Below are 18756 nucleotides of genomic sequence, written 5' to 3' on the forward strand. Positions count from 1 at the left end.
CTTGATTTCTCTCTTTGAAAAGCTGGTCTTATGGATCATGCTGACCTGCCCGCGTGGTTCTGGAAACACCTCAGTTGGTACGTACTTCTCTCGTCCTGCTGGCATGTACGGCTCTGGTACGTATGGTTCTGGCGGAGAACTGTAGGATCCTGCTCTTCTCTCCATCGTATGTGAAGGAGATATGCCCAAGAGGCAATAATAAAAGTGGTTATTATATATCTTTATGTTTATGATAAATGTTTATATACCATGCTATAATTGTATTAACCGAAACATTGATACATGTGTGATATGTAAACAACAAAGAGTCCCTAGTATGCCTCTTAACTAGCTTGTTGATTAATGGATGATTAGTTTCATAATCATGAACATTGGATGTTATTAATAACAAGGTTATATCATTGTATGAATGATGTAATGGACACACCCAATTAAGCGTAGCATAAGATCACGTCATTAAGTTATTTTCTATAAGCTTTCGATACATAGTTACCTAGTCCTTATGACCATGAGATCATATAAATCACTTATACCGGAAAGGTACTTTGATTACATCAAACGCCACTGCGTAAATGGGTGGTTATAAAGGTGGGATTAAGTATCCGGAAAGTATGAGTTGAGGCATATGGATCAACAGTGAGATTTGTCCATCCCGATGACGGATAGATATACTCTGGGCCCTCTCGGTGGAATGTCGTCTAATGTCTTGCAAGCATATGAATAAGTTCATAAGAGACCACATACCACGGTACGAGTAAAGAGTACTTGTCAGGAGACGAGGTTGAACAAGGTATAGAGTGATACCGATGATCAAACCTCGGACAAGTAAAATATCGCGTGACAAAGGGAATTGGTATCGTATGTGAATGGTTTATTCGATCACTAAAGTCATCGTTGAATATGTGGGAGCCATTATGGATCTCCAGATCCCGCTATTGGTTATTGGTCGGAGAGAGTACTCAACCATGTCCGCATAGTTCACGAACCGTAGGGTGACACACTTAAGGTTTGATGTTGAAATGGTAGAACTTGAATATGGAATGGAGTTCGAAGATTTGTTCGGAGTCCCGAATGAGATCCCGGACATCACGAGGAGTTCCGGAATGGTCCGGAGAATAAGATTCATATATAGGAAGTCATTTTATAAGATTTAAAATGATCCGGAAGGTTCTACGGAAGGTTCTAGAAGGTTCTAGAAAAGTCCGGAAGAAACCACTTTGGAAGGCGGAGTCCCAAAGGGACTCCACCACCATGGCCGGCCAACCCTAAGGGGGAGGAGTCCCAAGTGGACTCCCCTAAGGGGGCCGGCCACCCCCTCCCAAGGAAGGGTGGGAATCCCACCTCTAGTGGGAGTCCTAGCTTGGGTAGGTTTCATGTGATATGGAAGGTTTTGGTTTGGGGTCTTATTCGAAGACTTGTAGACCAACTCTTGGGTGTTCCACCTATATAATGAGGGCCAAGGGGAGGGGGCCGGCCACCCCAACACCACAAGGTGGCCGCACCCCAACACCATAAGGTGGCCGCACCCCTATAGTGGCCGGCGCCCCCCTCTCCCCAAACCCTAGCCGCCCCACTCCTCCTTCTTCCCCGCACGCTTAGCGAAGCTCCGCCGGGATTCTCCACCACCACCGACACCACGCTGTCGTGCTGTCAGATTCAAGAGGAGCTACTACTTCCGCTGACCGCTGGAACGGGGAGGTGGACGTCGTCTTCATCAACAATCGAACGTGTGACCGAGTACAGAGGTGCTGCCCGTTCGTGGCGCCGTGATCAAGATCTTCTACGCGCTTTTGCAAGCGGCAAGTGAACGTCTACCGCAGCAACAAGAGCCTCATCTTGTAGGCTTTGGAAATCTTCAAGGGTGAGTCTCGATCATCCCCTCGTTGCTACCGTCTTCTAGATTGCATCTTGGCTTGGATTGCGTGTTCGCGGTAGGAAAATTTTTGTTTTCTATGCAACGAATCCCTACAGTATGAACTCTTGCCATAGCTTCGGCCCTGAGGTCGTCGCAGAACTGCCGAATTTCGAGGAACTGCCGACAATTCCTTAGCAAATGACTAGATTTTTCATGGCCATCCTTTGGATCGATATAAGAGTGCAGATAACACGGTGCATCGAGCTGCTCCGTGGCCGATAGATAAGGTGCGCGAGAGCGGCCCTTGTTCGATTGTGTGTTGTGGCATCCTCGTTCGTACTGATGAGGACGAGTCGCGATCCGCTCTTCTTCTTCATGACGCAAGTCCCTTCGTCTATTCCTTTGCTCCCCCGCGACGTCGAAGCTGGCTCGGCTGCCCTCTTGCGTGCTCCTGGATGGGACTGCCGTGGTTGCTACTGGAGTGATACCTTCTAGAGCCGAAGTCCTTGGGCTTGACGCGTTTGACCTAGGGAGGCGAAGAAACCCTCCGGAGTCAATGAAGAAGTGGACACCACCGAAAGTAGTATCCATGTTGCCGCACGATTCTGCAGAGATCAAGCGCGATGCCTCGGTGTGTGGTACGAACTCGAAGGACCCGCAACAGACTGAATCTTTTGGATCTGACGGTGTTGGCGACTCGAGCACAAACGTTGCAGAATTGACTGGTACTGCCGATGACCTGCCTTGTGCCGACAGGGTTCCCAAAGACGGCGCCAATTGTCGAGGGTATTCCTCGGCAATGCCCTCCGATTGGGGCTTAGGGTTGATGGAATCCTGTAGGCTGACACAAGACATCGGTGAACAGACAAGCGGGGAGAGCGATTTACCCAGGTTCGGGGCCCTCGATGAGGTAAAACCCTTACGTCCTGCCTGTCTGATCTTGATTATGAGAATATTGGGTTACAATGGGGTGCCGAAGGTTTCGGCTGCGTTCTCGTCGAGAGGCTAAGTGCTACGGCGACCTAGCTCTAGACTTCTGGTGGCTAAAGTTGCTATGACTGATTCTGTCCCTCGGCAGCCCCTCTCCTGGCCTTTATATAGGAGGCCAGGTCTCAAGAGATCTGTCCGGGTACGACTAGGTTTACAAAAGGTCTAGCTCTAAACTTTCCTTGTTCGGCTTCCCTCTTGCCTTGTTCTTCAAGGGATCTTCTCCTGCACCGTCCTAGTGGCCCACCTTGCCGTCGGGTATCTTCATGGGCCTCCAGTTGGGCCGCACAGGATAGGTTAATGTTAGTTACCCGAAGGGTAATGCCCATGTCAAATGGTGTTCAAAAATGTGCCAAAGAACCCTAACAACAATGGTCCAGATACCGGGCTGCCCGGCAGCAGCACCCGGCCTGACGAGCCACACGCCGAAAATGCGATAACTTCTGCATCCAGAATCCGATTTTAATGATCTTGGGCTCGTTGGAATAACGAAAACGAGATCTACAACATTATGCGTAGAAACATCATAGTCCAACTATTGAGTAAGAACAATAATATAAAAGGTTTGTCCTATCTATAAAACATCAAACTGGTAAAACCTCAAAACATGAAAACGCATAGAAGATGCATACGAATTCCATTTTAGATGAACTTGGACTTGTTGTAAAGCTAGCAATAAGCTCAAGAACCTCTAATAAAGAAACATCATGAAGCAACACGATTTATGTTATCCAAATCATGAAAATGGTTGAGCTCCCTAAGACGACGTGATTAAGTTACCCAACCGAAAGCTCCTCTTGATAGTGCGGCTATCTATCCTATAACCCGGTCTCCCAACAACCACCTTGAGACCGGTAAAAGGAAAACCTAGCAAGGCAATACCTTTTCCTTGCGCATCCCGGTTGATCTTGGTGATAACTATTGAAGCTCCACTCAAGCCGGAATGCCTCACTTGATCATTGTTGCTTCGTGAAGACTCACAAATGCTCCCCCATACACCATGATGGGAAAACTCCATTGATGCACATCTTCACATGTCCATTATCACCAAATGGACGACAAAACTTCAAGCATATGATCCTTTTGATATGCTCATCTTGAACTTCCCCAACTCAACCTTGATGATAATCACCACTTGATCTCATCCTCTCATGGGCTATATTAAATCTCACTTTTGATGCATGCCCATAGATAGATACCTAGCCCACATAGACAACACAAGGGCACATAGATGATGGGTTAGTTCATAAAGCATAATTGACAAGGCTTACCATACCACATGACTTCACGTGACACATTCTTCATGCTTCATGTGTTGACCAAACTTGAATCTAATCTTCACTCTTTGTATTGGTCAACCTTGTATCTTCTCGTGCTCTATCATACTATCTTGAGGTGTATAAATAGCTCTTCATTTGTTTGCATGGTCTAAATCTTAGTCAACCATAGCTCAACTTATGAGACTATCATCACACCGACTTAGAGACATATCTTGAATTCTTCACTTGGAAACAAGCACTCAAGATATTGATCATTCATTGGTTAACACACAAGCTAGAGCATGGCTAATATTGAGTTCCACATAAGAACTCTATATTCATTTCTTATTCTTGATCATATCACATATATGTCTTCAAATCTATGATCTCGATGCCAATACTCAAGATATATCTTTATCTTCATGGCATCCATACTTGAATCCAACACATGGACTACAAGGTACCTATGTAATATTCCTTCATATAAAATCAATGAAAACATTAGTCCATAGGGGTTGTCATTAATTACCAAAACCACACATAGGGTCAATGTACCCTTACAAAACCCCGGGAAAATTTCACGCTTTAGTTTAAAACTTGACAAAGATATCGAGGTTTCTCTTACGTTGATGTAATTGACCTAGGTAATGGACGTGAGTGCGATAAACTTTGAAAAGATCTTTGCTAAACTTTATGTTTGAACACAATTGGGATAAATAAGGTGAATAGGATGAACACATCAACTTGATCACCACCACACATTGAATCAAATTTCACACTGGAATTTGATTTCCAAAAATAACAATATACATGATTCAATGGTATTTAACAACACCAAATTGAGGAGCAAAATCAATAGAAGTATTTCATACATTCTTTGAATACAAAATATGGAAACTCAAGTTTCCAACTTAATAATATGGAGTAATGTTCCATAATCCAATACAAGTTGATAAATATGAAGTAAAAGACAAATAGGAATATGAATCATATATTACACCTAATTATTACTCACTCAAATAATTTACAATCTTTCTTGAAATATTAAAATTTCCAAAAGAAATAGAAGATTAAAAATAATAAAGGAATTCCTAAATCTATATCTTCTCACACTTCAATCTTCATCTGCAAGAGAAACAAAAAGACCAAATAATTTGTTTGTTAGGATTAGAATACTTGCCTTCACCAATGGTGAGGCAAGTTGATATATGGAATAAGCCTTCCATTCCACGAAGAACTCCTCCAATGTGCAAATGGAATAGATGGATATTTCAACTAAGGCAAATAGAGAACCATCATGAAATGGATCGTGTACAAGATAACAAATGCATTGTATGGAAAATCTTGTTTGAAAGCAACAAGGGAGGAAGAGAGACAATAGGGCATGATCTCATCCAAGAAAATGTCATATGGAAACACTAGGAAACATAACCCTCTAGTCCATAATCGCATAAAGGAAAGGCCAACCAAAATCAATTAAAATCTATATTGACACTCACAATCAATAAGATTCAAAAATACACATGCAAATTTCATAGCCAGTTATCTAGAAGTCACTCACAATTTTTTTTAAAATCAGATAATTATCAGAGTCAAATTTAATCTATAGGAGCATCCAATAAGAATACTCCCTCTGATTCATATTACTTTCCACTAGTATGGGTGTATCTAGAACTAAAATATGTCTAGATACATCTACATTAGCGGAAAATATGGATCAGAGGAAGTAATACACTTGGAAGAATACAAGAGAAGGGCTAAAACATGGATAAACTTAGACTTTGAAGCTTGCATAAGAAGAAAAAGTAACTTGTCCATGCCATTGTCTGCTTGTGCTTGTGCTTGTCCATGCCATTGCCTGCTTGTGCTTGTCCATACCATTGCTTGATTGCCCATGCCATTGCCTGCTTGAGCTTCACATTGCTTCCTTGTGCTTGTGCAAAACTGGCCCTTCCTGGAATTCTTCTCGGACGGGCCCATACTGGACACTATCGACTATGCCGTCCGTGTGCAGCTGCGTGATCCCAACGTAGCGTTCATGGAAGCCCACCAGCATATCACAACGCTGAGGCTTCACGCCGGCCGTCCTACTGACCTGGGGCACACTGCCAATCCGCGTCTGCCGGCGTTCTTCGCCCAGGTGGAGAGCCACGACCTCCGTGCCCTTGTTGTCCCGCCGTACATGGAGCAGCCCCTGATCAGGAAGTACAAGCTCAAGAACAATGCCCCCCCCCCCCCCCCCCGGTGAAGGTGTGCTTGTACTTGGGCGACCGTTGCGAGTGGAAGGTGCAGCTGCAGTGGACAGGGCAGCGCGTCGGGTTCATCAAGTCCTGGAGCGAGTTCTGCGCCAGGATTTTGCTGCACGTCGACGACACGCTCGTATTCACCCCTCAAGACGACGGCTTCAAGGTCGCCGTCTTTAGGAAGGAGACGTCCTGCTCCAGCGTCTTCGGCTGCTAGAGGCACCGCGAGGGCCCTTTTGCTGATCCTCGCCATTAAGGTGTTGTTGTTCCATCGCTGCCTATATTTATGTCTGATCATGTTAGTTGTGCTGGCCTCTAGGAGGCTGATAAACACTACTTTTGTGCATATCTCACTGTTGTGCTGGCCTCTAGGAGACTTTTGAATACTGCTTTTGGACCTGGGGAGTCTGCCCCCAAGTTTAGGCAAGCGTCTTACCACTCTGACGCTAGATTAGGAACTGTGAAGTACTCTGTTCGATGTGTATAAGTGTTTGTTGTGCTTATGATCGTGTTTGAGCTGTTTGTGTGCCGTTATATGGTGGTAAGGTCACCATATTTGAATGTGGTGAGGAGAAGCTCTTGTCAGGGTGCCCAAAATGGCAACCAAACACATGTGATGTGGCTGAACAGAGATGAACGCTGTCTCCAGACATCCAAACAATTTACAACTCTGTTCGGACCGGTGCAGCACAGGCTACTAAACGATGGGCCAAAAGTGGCCGGCGGCCCGTTCGCAACGCGCAGGGGCGCCCATCTCGCTGCGCCAGACATGCACGATTTCGGTCCAGACAACCAAACGTGCCCTTGGTGTTGGGACGCCTCGTCCTGCTTGGTCGTTGTCGGATTGGGCGGTGACTCCAAATCCGCCGCTAGCGTCGATGGGGAAATTTCCAGCTCATGTTCATCTCCGTCCATTGGGGAAGAGGTCTTCGCTTCACGAGCGCAAAAGGCATGTGCACCAGCGCAGTGATGGGTATCTTCTATCTCCCCTACTTGTCTTCTGTGTTGTTTGTTCTTGTCATCGAGTATGCAGAGATGGGTATTTTTGCCGTTGTATTGGAGCCGTACGACATGTTTTGTTCACAATTCGTATGATGGGTCCTGCTAGATGCCATTTCTGTTACTCTCGTTGGAGTGACCTCACTGTTGTACAGATGTCATCATTTGATTGGTCCTAAAAAAGTGTGAATTGAAAAACAGCTAGCTGCGGTTTAGACACTCCCAAGAACAGCCACATTTGCGTCCCCTTGACATGCCAATGAGTTTGCGTCATACCGCTAGGTTGGGGTCAGACGTGTTTTTTGGCCGCAGGGACGCAACTTAAGTTTGGATCGAGCCACTAGAGATTCCCTTCGTGAGCCCTTCATGAGCAGAATCGACGACCCTATCTGTGACTGCCTAGTGTACATTGCTGATGAGTTCTGAAACTTCCTAGTGTACATTTTCAAGCCCAGCACTACAGACAAAAAAAACCTTATCCATCTGTCAGAATCAACAGATTGTTCGCTTACTCCTGCACCAAGCAAGAACGAATGCAATCTCAACAAAAGTATGGGACACATTCCACTCTGAGACTATCACCGTCAAGTACCATCCTTTACATGTACAAAATTTAATCTTGTCAGCAATTTCACAATGCCAGCGGAGTACCATCCTTTACATGTACAGACTGCACGTCGAATCAAGACACCAACAGAGCAACGTTATCTTCATTTACAAACTGAATTACACTATCACACCATCGGCAACAAAACACGGGCTGCCCCCAACGAGTTAGCGCTGTCACTACAGGTAAGAATGGCTGGACCTGGAAGACACAATGTCAAAGTAAATACTTGTCAGACGATGTTACTTACTGATTTAGCCTGTGAAATGCAGCAAGTGACAGCTGCAATAGTACCTTAACAATTAGCAGGTCACCGAAAAAAAACGAGCATGAATGTACAAGAATCTGGCAGTGATGGTCAAAGCAAGAATCTGCACTGATTCAGAACTAAATACAAGCTCAGTGATGGTTGAAGCAAGAACCTGCAATGAAAAAATTAGTTAGCATCTGCGACTTGGCTCACCATGCCAGTATAAAGCACTCAAAACCAACTCATTCTAAAACATGAACCCTATGTCTTATGTAACTCTAGAACACATAGCAGATGAAATCAACAGTGCCATTCGAAAAATGAATGGAAAATGTAAACCTTTTCTAGTATAATAAAATTCTACCATTAGTGAGTACTGTGAAAAATATCAGCTAGGTGTAAGGATGTTACAAAAATCCTGATACAGTTGAGTTGAATATTTTGAGAATTCCAGTGGGAGACGTACTAAGCCAGTACGGCAGTACAGTTGCTCGGTAATGGAGGGCATGACTAGTAATAGTACAGAACTACTAACATCGAAAGATCACTCTTAGAGTCAATATTTCCCAATATGGAAACAAAAGAGATTCATAGTGACCGTTTAGTATCATGGTGGGAGACGTACTAAGCCAGTACGGCAGTACAGTTGCTCGGTAATGGAGGCCATGACTAATAATAGTACAGAACTACTAACATCGAAAGATCACTCTTAGAGTCAATATTTCCCAATATGGAAACAAAAGAGATTCATAGTGACCGTTTAGTATCATGGTGCCGGAGATGTAAAACTCCACGCAAGAATACAATGCAAGATGCTATAAACATCACTACAAAAATATCACCACAGGAACTAATGAGTGCAAAAATATAGAAGTGAACATATCCTGCCTATGGTAGATAATTACTGTTCATTTTATTTCTGTGAGACAAGACAACATATTTCACAAATTGATAGTGTCCAACAAGATTTACATTTTGGGTCAGTGGTAGTACATTGGTAAGAAAAAATGAGTAATACTGTAAGTGCTACCTAAGTTCAAAACAGAGCAGCTAAATACACTACCAGTAAGCACAAGCAGTCTTACAAAGGTACAATCCATGTGAATGTGATCCAGCTAAAACTTAGGATTCGCAGTACGTGATAGTTGTTGATGATTAATCTTGTCGTCCAAGTTTAAGTGTTTTACAATTAGGAAATTTTCGTTTGATTTAGGAAAGATTGTGAAGAGTCTAAACCGTGTACGAGCTGTGTACCGGGTCACGTCGTGTTGGGTTCGTTTTTGCCGTTCCGTGTTGGGCGTGGAGTCCTATCTGTAAACGCCTATAAGAAGTAAAGAAAGAACCAGGAAAAGGTGCGATCATTGTGCACCACCAAATTCGTTTTTCCTCTGACGTGAAGTTTGCTTGAGTTCTTGTTTTGATCTAGTTTTCAGCTCGTAAAGATTCAGGGTAGAAACCAACAAGTGGTATCAGAGCCTGGGCGAGTTAGAAGCGCTAGTCGAACGAGAGAAGATGACGTCAAGCGACGACGAGGAATCTAAGAAGGCGGCGGCGTCGAAGAAGGCGGTGGTGGCGGCGGAAGCTAGCGCCAAGCCTCTCATGATGATGCCAAGATCAAGTTCAGTGCCGATTCAGTATCCAATGCTGACCGACACAAACTATGTGGTTTGGGCCACAAAGATGAAGTTTATTCTCAGGAACCTCCGCGTGTGGAAGGCCATAGAAGGCGCCGATGAGGTCGACGACGAGGTTGACGAGGGCGCCATGGCTGCTCTCTCGCAGTCTGTTCCAGACTCCATGGTGATGACTCTCGCAAATTATGATACGGCGAGGGAAGCATGGGAAGCAATAAGGGAGATGCGTGTAGGCGAAGATAAGGTGAAGCGTGCACGTGCTCAGGTGCTGAAACGTCAGCTTAACAAGATGGAGATGTCGCGAGGAGAGACGATCGCCGAGTACTCCGTGAAGATCACAAACTTAGTGAGCGAGATTAAATCTCTCGACGGGAAAGTCACGGATACGGAGGTCGTCGAAAAGTTGTTTTCATCGGTCACCGATAAATTCACAGATATTATCGGGATGATTGAGCAGTTCAGCGACATAACCAAGATGACGGTACCGGAAGCTATCGGTAGATTGCGGACACACGAAGAGAATCAGAAGGGGAGGAAAGAGGCTAAGGACAATGGTGAGAAGCTGTTGTACTCTCACGCTGATCTGGAAGCTCGAATTGCAAAAGAGCGGAAGAAGTTTGAAGGTTCCAGCAGCAAGAAACTCGACAGCCGCGATGGCGGAAAAGGCCGCGGACAAGATCGTTCGCAAGGTGCAGGTCGGGGCAAAGGTGATCGCTTCATCGACGAAAGGAGGCCACGCGATTATGACAAATCAAAAGTGAAGTGTTTTAATTGCAATGAAACTGGTCACTTTGCAAAGGAGTGCAAGCAGCCGGATAGAAGGTTGAAGGCAAATCTTGTAAAGAAAGGAGATGATGAAGACGTGCATCTGTTGCTGATGGAAAAGTGTATTTTAACACTAGATGCTCCAGATACGAAACCTAGGGTGTTCTTGAACGAGAGGAAGGTGATCCCAAAATTGAAAGGTAGCCAGAATATTGCTTGGTATCTTGACACAGGTGCGAGTAACCACATGACCGCTGCTGAGAGAAGTTCGCCGAGCTAGATACAAAGGTCACAGGCTCGGTTAAATTTGGCGATGGCTCCATAGTAGAAATCTGTGGAAGAGGATCTGTCCTGTTCGAGTGCCAAAACGGCGAGCACCGGATACTCACCGAGGTGTATTATATACCACGGTTGAAGAGCAACATCATAAGCATTGGGCAGCTAGATGAGTACGGCTGCAAAACGCTAGTTGTTGATGGTTTCATGACTCTCTGGGATAGAGCAAGAAAGGTGCTTGCAAGGGTGAGACGTTCTAGCAATCGTCTATATATTCTCAACATTGAGGAATCCAAGCCAGAGTGTTGGATAGCGAAATCAACGGAAGATGCGTGGTTGTGGCATGCCAGGTATGGTCATGTGAATTTCCATGCCCTTAAGAAGCTAGCAGACATGGAGATGGTACACGGCATGCCGCACATCGATCACATCGAGCGTGTGTGTGATGGTTGTCTCGTAGGAAAACAACACAGGGCGTCGTTTCCGGCCGTGTCGAGTTTCCGTGCTGCTGCACCTTTGGAGCTACTGCATGGTGATCTTTGTGGTCCGATCACACCGGCCACAAACGCAGGAAAGAAGTACTTTCTCCTAATTGTTGATGACTTCTCAAGGTTCATGTGGATTGTCTTGCTAAGAAGCAAAGATGAAGCTTTCGAGGCGTTCCGCAAGGTGAATGCAGCTACAGAGATGGAACTGAAGCTCCAAGTGCGTTCTCTACGTACTGACCGTGGAGGAGAATTCACATCAAGGGAGTTCAATGATTACTGTGAGGAGAAGGGTATAAAAAGGTTTATCACCGCTCCTTATTCACCGCAGCAGAACGGAGTAGTCGAGAGAAGGAACCAGACTGTTGTAGCAATGGCTCGCAGTTTGCTCAAGAGTAAGAACGTGCCTAATATATTTTGGGGAGAGGCGGTCACTACAGCGGTTTATCTCCTAAATAGGGCACCAACCAAAAGCTTGCCTGGAAAAACTCCATACGAGGCTTTCTATGGAAGGAAGCCAAACGTGGCACACCTTAGGACTTTTGGCTGTGTTGGGCATGTGAAGAAGCCCACACCTCACCTCACCAAGCTAGAAGATCGCAGCACGAAGATGGTTTTCATTGGATATGAAACAAGTGCTCACTCAAAGGCCTATCGTATGTATGATCCGGTGGCAAAGAAAGTACATATCTCTCGAGATGTGGTTTTCGAGGAAGAAAGAGCTTGGGCATGGGGCAACGAGCCCGTGGGTGCTAACACTACAAGTGAGCCGTTTGTTGTAGAGTTCTCAACTCATCTTGATGCAGGTGTTGAGGTGCTTGGGGATGGTCTGCAAGAAACGGAGGACGCTGATGACGCTGACCTGTTTGATACTCGCATCAATGATGGTCTGATCGAAGATGGTGATGGTTATGCAGACCACTATCCCGAGCTGGACGTTGGTGACCCTGAAGCCTCACCGGCGACGCCTGTACACGCAGCGCCGAACTCCCCAAGGACGCCGGATGCAACTGTATCAGCGGGTGCATCCTCGGAGAGCGAACCACTACGTCTACGCAACGTTTTCTCGATCTACAGGGACACTGTTCGTCTGTTCCTATAGACCTCGAGTACTCTGGGCTGTGCCTTCTCAGGATCGAGGAACCAACCAACTTCAATGAGGCAAATGGTGTGCCAAGCTGGAGACGTGCCATGGAAGAAGAGCTGTCATCAATCCATGACAATAAGACATGGACTTTGACCACGTTGCCTGCTGGTCACAAAGCAATTGGTTTAAAGTGGGTGTATAAACTGAAGGACAGTAAAGGAGAAGTTTTGAAACATAAGGCGCGGCATTGATTTTGAAGAAGTTTTTGCCCCTGTAGCTCGGCTTGAAACTGTGAGATTGCTGATAGCTATTGCAGCTCAAGAAGGATGGCAAGTCCATCATATGGATGTAAAGTCAGCGTTTCTAAACGGAGATCTAGTTGAGGAGGTGTACGTAGCTCAAGCGTCTGGTTTTGAAAAGAAAGGAGAAGAGCACAAGGTGCTGAAATTGCACAAGGCGTTGTATGGGCTCCGACAAGCGCCTAGAGCATGGAATTCTAAACTCGATAAATCACTCGTCGCTCTTGGTTTTGAGAAGTGTCCACTAGAGCATGCTGTGTACAAGAGAGGCCGACAAGGAGATAGACTCTTGGTTGGGGTATACGTAGATGATTTAATCATCACCGGAGGGAGTACTAGAGAGATTGAAGCCTTCAAAAATCAGATGAAGAATTTGTTTAGCATGAGCGATCTTGGCTTGCTCAGCTATTATCTTGGTATTGAAGTGCATCAAAACTCCGGCAAAATTTCTTTGAGTCAATCGGCATATGCAGCGAAGGTACTGGACAAGTGTGGGATGAAAGATTGTAACCCAACTCTAATTCCCATGGATCCAGGAACGAAGTTGAGCAAGGAGAGCTCAAATTCTCTTGTGGACAGTACTCAATACCGAAGCATTGTGGGAAGTCTACGCTACTTGATCCATACACGACCCGACATAGCTCACTCTGTTGGGATTGTGAGTCGCTTTATGGAGAAGCCGACTACCGAACATCTTGCTGCTGTGAAACAGGTGTTGCGGTATGTCAAAGGAACTTTGGATCATGGATGCGTGTACACGAAAGGAGAAGAAGGACTGAAGCTTCATGGTTACTCGGACAGTGACCATGCAGGTGATATAGATGATCGGAAAAGTACTTCAGGTATGGTATTCTACCTCGGATGCAATCCGATCAGTTGGTGCTCTCAAAAATAGAAGGTAGTGGCGCTCTCCTCTTGCGAGGCGGAGTATATTGCAGCAAGCACCGCGGCATGCCAAGGCCTGTGGTTAGGGAGACTATTAGCTGATCTGATGATGAAGACGGAGGTGGAACCGGTGGTGTTCCGAATTGATAACCAATCAGCTATTTCACTCTGCAAAAATCCGGTATTTCATGAGCGAAGCAAGCATCTTGATACTCGGTTTCATTTTATCCGGGACTACGTGGACGCTGGCAGCATTGACGTGCAGTATGTCTGCACAAACGAGCAACTCGCTGACATCTTGACAAAGCCATTGAGTCGGCCAAAGTTTCAGGAAATGCGAGACAAGGTTGGCGTTCAATGTGACGCCCCGAGATCCGGTACCATGAGGATTCCAGCGATCCCGCCGAAATCCGCACGATATCGATTCTGAGACGCCCTCCGACACGACGTGCGCGACGAATCACACACGTGATGCCAGAGGAATTAACACGAGCGGTAACATTACAACAGGATTACAATAGAGCCCACAAGATACATATATTACAACAACGACTCCAACGAGTCAAGATACAAATATACAATACAAAGACCCAAATCATACATAAGATCGAATACGTCCGAGTACGGACAAGATACAAATTGGACTAAGAGTCCTGAAGATAACCAGTGGCGTCCATAACCCTGCCCAGGCCAAGCCGGAAGGGTAACCTTGCTAACGTCGTCATCTCGTACCTGTTTGTCAAAAAGCGTGTTCCGGAAAAAGAGGAAGAAAAACGAGGGTAAGTACCAATGGCACGTACTTGCGAGACAAGACCAGCTATGCTTGCTGGTGGGCGGTGTAAACTTCGCCCGGCTATATGTGGAGTTTAGCGGCAGCAAAGCACTAACAAATAGAGACACGCTACAACTTCCGTCTAATAGAGAAGGTGAGAGAGCGCATAATCTAGCAGTTCTATACTCTGCAAACAAACCCTGCCATTGCGATCCCCCTTAGCCAAGAGGTACTAACAAGGCACTCACACGGTTGACAATTTTATATCCATTCCATTATAATAGGGCTAAATTACTACACAGGTAATTAGCAAGTTATTAGCGACATCATTAGGTGTAAGTTGTTCTATGATCGAGTTAAACAGCTCCAAGTCGTCCATAACCGCGGACACGGCTTATCGATAAGATGTACACCCTGCAGGGGTTGCCCAAATGTAACCATACGCATGCTCGACCCACTTACGACAGGTGGATGTCTCACAACAAGACCGTTCCCAAATCAACAAGAAAGTCTAGGGGGGCCACCCGCCTAAGCTACCCGTATCGAAGTTCGGCCGTACTCCGAGACGGACTCAGAGGTTTGCGCCGGCGGCTAGGCGTGCGAACCACACGCTTCGCTAAACGTCCCGCAAGGTACAAAGAGAATATAAACACCCGAAGGCAACAGGAAGTAAACACCCGAAGGCAACAGTAAGTAAAGCATGGCATACATGGCATAGGCAAATAAAACCAAGGTTGTGGCCCCCTTTTCAACAGACTTGAGAAATGGTAATGGGTGAGGGGGGGTCCCAATAATCGTCCCCACGCATGGGTAGAGCGCTCAATCTCGGAACAGATAACAAGAACTCAGGTCCTAGGGGACATTAGCAAGTCAAAGTTCCGATGCTTTCGCAAAGGGGCTCACAGATGCCTCTGCAATATTATTATCCCTTAGCAATTTTAGTTGTAGCAAAAGTTTTCATCATCATTTGGAAAAGGTAGTACATGTGTCAACATCCCAACAAGATATCCCGAACATTTCGAGATATCAACAGAAAACCCTAAACTCGCCTACGACTCGCAAAGCTGGCAAACAACAAACAATAGGTAGGGCGAGGAGGTGTATCTCGGACATATAGGTAACAGGTGGATAGGACACGTGACACAACAGAATCGCAACATAAGGATAGCAATAGATCAAAAGAGCATGTAAAAGTAAAATAGGTGAAGGGGTGGGCTCGCCTGTGAAAAGCTGCAGAAGAACTTGTCGGAGAACTCGTCGTATCTCACATCAACACTTCGTGATCCTATCCGGGAAGAAGCAAATGCTACAACAAACAACGGATGCAAATCTTACAACTATGGAGAAGAATTCGGCATGCTCAAGATGATATGCGTGGCATGGCAAATATGGTGCAATGCAATTATCCATATTAATCGGAGTCGGAACCCCGAACAAGCCAATTAGGTTGGAGTTGCATTTCTACCGTCAAAGTTAAATGTTGATTAGCATGGCAACACAAGGCATGGGTGAGCTACGCAAAGTTAAATGGAACCGGGACAACATATATATAATATCCCACATATTCCATATGTTCCATATTAGGTGATAATACAAACTATCACGAATTTATATGATGCATAAGGCAACAGCAAGCATGGATGGCATATTCAAATTTTATTGGATTTTCTGATCGAAATTGATATATAACATGATTGATTTTGAGCTGCAGATTAAAAGATATAAAATAACATGTTTTACAATTGAAATAGAAGAAACAAACTAGACAGAAGGGAACTGATGCTTTGTCTCACGAAAATTGAAGGGGAAAAAAAACAGAGTCATGCTCTGGAAGCAGCTAAGCATACACACAAGCAGCTGGGTCGATTGATTGTTGAAGCAAGCAGACAGCTTAATCGATTCCAGCCGTGACTAGCTAGCTTAAGCAAGCAGGCTAGCAGGTGGATCGTTTCAAGCCGGGAGCTAGTGCACTGTGCAGGAAACAGCGACGAGGAGACCAGTAACCAGCAGCCTGACGTGCGCGTGCAGAGATTTGCGTGTGCTTGCACGACCTGGAGGCAAACTGCGAAGTGTTAACTGAACCCGAAAACATGCAACATCTGGCTCTGGCGACAAGAAAAGAAAAGGCTATCCAGTGGAGCTATCTTCGATTGTTGTATAGAGAATGTGTTCGTGCAGTTTTGAACAGCAGAAGCTTAGAAGCAGGTTTTATGAAACTGAAAACTAGAACAACACGTGTTTTGGATCTGAAATAGAGAGACAGTAAAAGGAAAAGCAAAAAGGAAGGAGTGCGTTTCTTCTGGGATTTGATCTTCAGTCTCCTGGGAAGTAGATTCAGCAGCTAACCGGTGATGTAAAACATGTTGTGCAAAGATGGGCGGAACTAGATCGTAAGTGACCACGCAAACATGAGGCCACATGGGAGCAAGGCGATCTCGAGGACAAGCTACATGCCTCAGCGTCCATGGCAGGCACGACGCGGCCATGGTTGTAGAAGACATTGTCGTGACAAAAAGGAAGGGGCGAAGGGCCAGGATAGAAGAGGAGCTCACCGTGAGGCTGTTGGCGGCCGGAAAGGAATCCTTCAGGGACGAGCACGAGCAGCACGCAGGCCTGCCGCCGACCATGGTGGAGATGCGCTCGGACAGACACATACGACAGATTCGTCAGATAAAGGCGACGGCGAACAGTGAGCAAACAGGGCGAGGAAGATGGGGAAAAGGAGCACCATCTCACCAGGAAGTTGATGGACACCTCGGCTGGGGTGGAAGAGGTCGGAGGCGGCCGGAAGGATGGGATTTCTGCCGGCGGCGAAGATGGAGAAGTGGTCCCTGTCGACGATTTCGAGCTCGATTCGCTGTGTGCGTCTGTCGAAGAGATTCAGAATGACGAGGAGAAGCTCTTGGTGGCCTTGGCTTGGTGAGGGGAGGCCAGAGTCGACGGCGCGCCGATGTTCTGTAGTTGGGCAAAACCCTCTCCGGTTTCTTTCGTGGAGAAGGGAAAAAGGAAGGGAGCCTGGGTGATGCAGATGCGTGAGTGTGTGTGTGGAGAGGAGAGCTCCACGTCCAGGGAGAAGGGCAGAGAGGAGAGAGCACTAGGGTTCCAGGACTCTAAGAGGAAAAAAAAAAGGAGTGGTTGGGGAGATTGAGATGTGCAGCTGGCTCACGCTCAAGGAAAGGAACTAGGCTGAAGGTGTGCCCAACGTTTTTCTTTTAGAAATTTTCTGGAAGAATTGGAAATATGAAATTGCTGGGAGATAAAGAGATACACGACAGAAATTTAGAGACCAAGAAGATGACAGAAAGAAAATAAGAAGAGAGATCCAAGCACACTTTGAAAAGATTTATTATTGATCCAAACAATTTGCAAGATTTTTAAAATATATATATTTTAGGGGTTTGCTAAATAAGAAGAGACACCATGGCTGTTTAATAAACCATTTGAGAGAAGAAAAGAAATTTATTTTGTCAAGACATGTACATGATATGCATGATGATGAAACGTTGGAACGACGCGGAAAACAAGCAACGGAAAAAAAAATCTATTGTTAGGGTTTTCCGGATCGTTACATTCAAGCAATGAAGAAACGAAAGGAACGACAAGCTTAAGGAGGTGATTGTTGATGATTAATCTTGTCGTCCAAGTTTAAGTGTTTTACGATTAGGAAATTTTCGTTTGATTTAGGAAAGATTGTGAAGAGTCTAAACCGTGTACGAGCTGTGTACCGGGTCACGTCGTGTTGGGTTCGTTTTTGCCGTTCCGTGTTGGGCGTGGAGTCCTATCTGTAAACGCCTATAAGAAGTAAAGAAAGAACCAGGAAAAGGTGCGATCATTGTGCACCACCAAATTCGTTTTTCCTCTGACGTGAAGTTTGCTTGAGTTCTTGTTTTGATCTAGTTTTCAGCTCGTAAAGATTCAGGGTAGAAACCAACAATAGTTGGGGTTGGGTAGAAAGTAAAAAACAGGCCTAGTACCTTTGGATTGAACTAATTTTCTTTCCCATCTGAAGGGATTGGCTGTAAATAGCCACACTAACCCTAAATTTTATAACCCCAGCACACAAGCAAGCAGCGTTTACTTGCTTTAACCGTTGACCCAAACAGTCACTGAAGTTCATCTAATAATCAAGTATATTGAGCTTATACAGTTGCCTCCTAAGCTAGGCCAAAGAGGCTTTTAAACTACCAGTAGGAGCCTCTTTGGTATTCAGCTGAATCTCAACCAGTTGCATTGCTACAAGGAATCTCAACCAGTTTCCACAGCTCAAAACTTACAAGGAATAGAAATTCAAATGGGAAAGGGAGTGCATTGTACAGCTCTATTAGCTTCTAAGCATTTGATCAAACGAAATAT

General features: G+C 45.5%; 1 long non-coding RNA gene across 7 annotated transcripts; it reads right to left on the reverse strand.

Moving 5' to 3' along the window:
• Window positions 1–14149: 14149 nt before the first annotated feature.
• Window positions 14150–17389, reverse strand: LOC127300055 (uncharacterized). Of its 7 annotated transcripts, XR_011745038.1 has the most exons (5): window positions 17140–17389; window positions 16956–17016; window positions 16251–16465; window positions 15624–15709; window positions 14150–14363 (listed from the first exon to the last, which is right to left on the reverse strand). It is a non-coding gene; the product is annotated as an uncharacterized lncRNA (long non-coding RNA). The 7 variants fall into 7 exon arrangements; XR_007850898.2 differs by lacking the exon at window positions 16251–16465 and having other exon boundaries at window positions 17140–17363; XR_011745040.1 differs by lacking the exon at window positions 17140–17389 and having other exon boundaries at window positions 16251–16454; window positions 16956–17131.
• Window positions 17390–18756: the final 1367 nt, after the last annotated feature.

This window comes from Lolium perenne, chromosome 5, assembly GCF_019359855.2.
Source record: "Lolium perenne isolate Kyuss_39 chromosome 5, Kyuss_2.0, whole genome shotgun sequence".
Taxonomy (NCBI): domain Eukaryota; kingdom Viridiplantae; phylum Streptophyta; class Magnoliopsida; order Poales; family Poaceae; genus Lolium; species Lolium perenne.